Source organism: Tupaia chinensis, unplaced genomic scaffold (assembly GCF_000334495.1).
Source record: "Tupaia chinensis unplaced genomic scaffold, TupChi_1.0 Scaffold000170_1, whole genome shotgun sequence".
NCBI classification, from domain to species: domain Eukaryota; kingdom Metazoa; phylum Chordata; class Mammalia; order Scandentia; family Tupaiidae; genus Tupaia; species Tupaia belangeri.
In genome coordinates, this window is record NW_006159645.1 from 1,614,136 (window position 1) to 1,618,681 (window position 4,546).

Genomic DNA, 4,546 nt, shown 5'->3' on the forward strand with positions numbered 1-4,546 from the left:
AGCGGTTCTCTGCTGCTGAGTGCAAGCAGAATGCAAGCCGCACAGTAACTTACCATTTTCTCGTTAATAAAAGTGACAACAGGCCAGCAGTGGTGGCATGCAATCACAGCACTCAGTGACGTAAAGCCACGTGGGAGAGGTCCTGGGTTCGCACCTGCGCTTTCCCTGTACATGCAGGGACGGGGTGCCACGAACCTGGCGGGCTGAGGCTGTGGTGGGCCGTGGTGTGAAGGCTCTGTTGGGGGTGTCTGTCTCGCTCTCTCTCTTTCACAGACTAAATAAATAAACTTAAAAATTAAAAGCAAACAGGTGAATTAATTTTAATGATCTATTTCATTGAAGTTACTATGCTCAAAATATTGCTTTACTGGGCTGGCTGGATCCAACATGGTGGCCATGTAGTTTGAATCCTAGACTCAATGGCTTGACAAGCACACTGGGTGGTGTGCGTGCCTAATATCCTGAGAGGAGAATGGAGAAGGGATTATGGCATGGCCATCCCCCTGGGGGGAGATTTCTCACTCTGTCTCTGTGTCTCTCTCTTCAGCAAGCTCATATACCCTACAGCAAATTAACGTGTGTGTGTATATATATACATACACATATATAATTTGTCTATGGCATCAATATGAAATTCGTTAGTGAGATATTTTACATTTATTTTTTTCCGTACTAGGACTTTGAAATCTGCTGTGTGTTTTTCATTGACAGCACACCTCAGTTTGGACCAACCACATTCCAAGTCCTCAATAGCCACAAGCACTTGCTGACTACGTCCGTGGGCAGCGTGGCTTAAAATCTGAATGCTACTGTGTAAAGTAGCACTTGAACAGTTTTTTATTTTAGTTTTGCTACAGGGTGTGTGCACTCACCAGAGGGAGAGAGACAAAAGGAAAGTGAGACCCTCCAGGGGAGATGGCCACACCACAATCCCTTCTTCTCCATTCTTCTATCAGGATTTTGGGCACGCACATATACGCACCCAGTGTGATTTTCAAGCCACCAGGTCCAGGCCTCAAACTGTGGAGTCAGCTATGTGGGATCCAACACCTTAACCGCCACACCATCTGCTGGCCCCCAAACTGATTTGTTAAAGTAAAGGCAAAATAAAGGCAATTCCAGACAAAAACTGAGACGTTGCTGTTCACATATTTAGCTAAAATAAATGCTAACTGAGGTTTTTCTCGAGAAGGAGAATGACCCCAAGACGAAGCTGAAATGATGAGCAACATGAAGTGTTAACATAGTAATATAAGTGGGCGTTGACTGAACAAGACAACACTAGTATCTCATGGGGTCTGACATACATGTAAATTAGCATGCACAATAGCCATAACGCAGGAGATGGAAGGGAATGAATGGAGAAGTCTTCTAATGTCAGGGCATTTCTGGTCATAGGTAAATGTACTACTTTATGTTAGATGGTAATAAGTTAAAGGTCCAGCGGCCTGGCCCAGATGGCGCCGATGGCAGTATAAAGAACTGCAGTACTGGAAGCCACATGGCTACCCTAGGTTCAGATCCCCAGCCCAGTCAGCTTGAAACATACCAGGCGTGTGCATATCTGCCCCAAATCCTGCCCAGCTGGAGGGCTGCGGCAATGGCTGCAGCGTGATGAGAACTTGTGAAGGGTACCTCTCCCCCCCCTCTGTCTTTCTCTCTCTTATGAGCACACCTACACTCTGTATCATGAATAAAAGATAAACTTTTACAAAATCCAAGGATTCACATTTTTACTCTCTAAGGTTACCACTAAAAAAGTAAAAGAACACAAGCCAATAGAAGGAAGAAATGGTATAATAAATACACTTATTTCCAGAAGAAGTCAGGGAGAGAATGAAGAAAGACAAAATAAATGAGACAAAACCTAGACAATAAATACAAACGTAAACACATAAGTAATCAAATATATAATAAATGGACTAAATACACTAATTATAAAATATACATCGGCAGACTTGATTTTAAAAACTGCATGGCTTAAAAAGATACACTTTAAATAAAGTGAGTTTACTTATTCATTATCAAGGAGAGAAGATAGACTAGCATGCACTAACTTAAATAAAGCTGGCATAGCTATATTGAAACTAAAGTAGAATTTAAAAGAAGTGCTATCAAAGATAGAGGACTATTTCATAATGATAGAACGGTCAGTCCTCCAAGATGACACAAACACTTTCCTTTGTATGCAACTAGTAACATATGTTCAAAATATATAAGGCAAAAACTGACAAAGGTAAAAGGAGAAATAGACAAATCCACAATTATAGTGAAAGACTTTGATACACTTCTCCAAATAACTGAAAGAACAAAGAGACTGAAGACCAGCCAGTGGCATAGAGGTAAAAGCAGCTGGATCTCACATGGCTGACTCTGCAGTTCGAGTCCCAAACCCGGCAGCTTGAGAAACATGCTAAGCATGTGTGTGCATGCCCAAAATCCCTAGAGGAGAACACAGGAGAAGGGATTGTGGCATGGCCATTCCCTCTCTGTCTCTCTCCAATGAGAAAATGGATAAAAATCTAAAGAAAAAAAAAAGCCAAACAAAAAGAGCTAAACAAAACAATAAGTTTGTCTTAATTGAATGCAAGACCATTGCATCCAACAACAACAAAACTGATGGTGTCTTAGGTAGAGCATTAATCAAAATTGATCATATTCTGGGACAGAAAGCATCTTAGCAAATTTCAAAACAATGAAGTCATTCAGATTATTTTCTCTGGCCATAGTGGAATTAAGCCTGAAATCAATAATAAAAGACACCTATAAAATTTCACAAATCTATAAAAATGGAATTTAGACTATTTAGAACAGCATGGCAGTAAAAATACAGCATATCAAAATGCGTGGGATTCAGGCCAGCTGGCGGCATGGTGGTTAAGGCACTGGATCCCCCATGGTCAACTGTGCCATTTGAATTCTGGACCTAGAGGCTTGAAAAACATGCCTAGTGTGTGTGCAAGTATGCCCAAAATCCCAGGAGAAGAATGGTGAAGAAGGGATTACTGCGTGGCCATGCCCTCTGGGGAGTGCTTTCTTACTGTCCTTCTGTGCGTGTGTGTGTCTGTCTTCTGTGAGTGCACATGCTCGATAGCACATTAAAAACAAAAATGAGGGACCAGCAGTTAGCCTAATGGCTATGTCGCTGGACTCCCATGTAGTTGACCACGGTTCGAGTCACGGACCAGGTGGCTTAAAAAACTCATGCCAGGGGGAACCAGCAGTTAGCGTAATGGCTATGTCGCTGGACTCCCACGTAGTCCACTGCGGTTCGGGTCCCGGACCTAGAGGCTTAAAAGTTACGCCGGGCGCATGTGCGTGCGTGGCCAAGATCCCAAGAGGAGAATGGAGGAGAAGGGATTGCGGCGTGGCCATCCTCCCTGGGGGGTGATTTCTCGCTTTCTGTATCTCTCTGTCTGTCTGGCGAGCGCACGCGCCCTGTAGCAAAAACCTCTCTGAAAAAAATAAATAAATAAAATTTGTGAGCTATAATTGAAGGAGTCATAAAAGGATTTACAGCCATTTTGATTATCATGTTAACTTATTATTATACCAAGGGTATTTACTTTTGTTCACAAATACCTTTGAAAAGGTTTTTAAAGCAAATGTGAAATTTCCCGATACAGATGGGATTTGTGTACATTACTCATAGCTGTTTGAATATACATGTATGCTAAGAGAAGAGATCAGGAGGAAGTCCATATTAACTGGTTATTTCTGGGTGATGGGACTATATGCGATTTCTATTACTTAGATTTGGGGGGGCACATTCCAAATGATCGGAAACAAAGCAAAGGCTTCACGCAGAGATGAAGCTGGAACCCTAGACAAGAGGGAGGTCTGTGTCAGCTGAAAGTCTAGGGAGGCACGTGGGGCCTGGGGTTCCAGGGGAGCTTCAGGCTGACGTGTTGTCAGAATACAACGCCACTGCCCCATAAATAACGAGGTCACCAGGACCCATCGAAAAAATGAGGAACCTGAAAAGGAACGTCTGGGAGGGTGCTGAGACTCACAGGGCAGAGACCAACTTCTGTTCCTGTTTCTTTCCCAGAGTTATAGCAAAGCCCCAAAGAAATGACAAATACACACAAATGTCACTTTCTAAAGAGGGATCTACCCTGGCCTTCTTTCTTTCCACTCACTGTTCCAGGGAACCTTGAGAGACCTGTATCTTTGTAACTGAAATGCTAAGATGAAAAAATTATGGGGACCAGCAGGTGGTCAAGGTGCTGGACACTCCCACAAGGCTGATCATGGTTCAAGTCCTGGACCTGGTGGCTTGCTTTCTCTTTCCTTCTCTATTTCTCTCTGTCTCTCTCTCTCTCTGGTCAAATTAAATAAATGAATGAATAAATAAAAGTAAATGATTATCTTTTAAAAATTATAAAGATGTTGGGAACCAGCAGTTAGTGTAATGGCTATGTCACTGGACTCCCACGTAGTCGACCGAGGTTCATGTCCCAGACCTGGTGGCTTAGAACTCACGCCGGAGGCACATGTGCATGCGTGCCCAAGATCCCGAGAGGAGACTGGAGGAGAAGGGATT

At 43.0% G+C, this 4,546-nt stretch overlaps 1 protein-coding gene across 3 annotated transcripts in view; it reads right to left on the bottom strand.

Moving 5' to 3' along the window:
- NOD1 (nucleotide binding oligomerization domain containing 1) overlaps positions 1-4,546 on the bottom strand; it is a 68,032-nt gene that overhangs the window by 40,651 nt on the left and 22,835 nt on the right. The window lies entirely within an intron of this gene.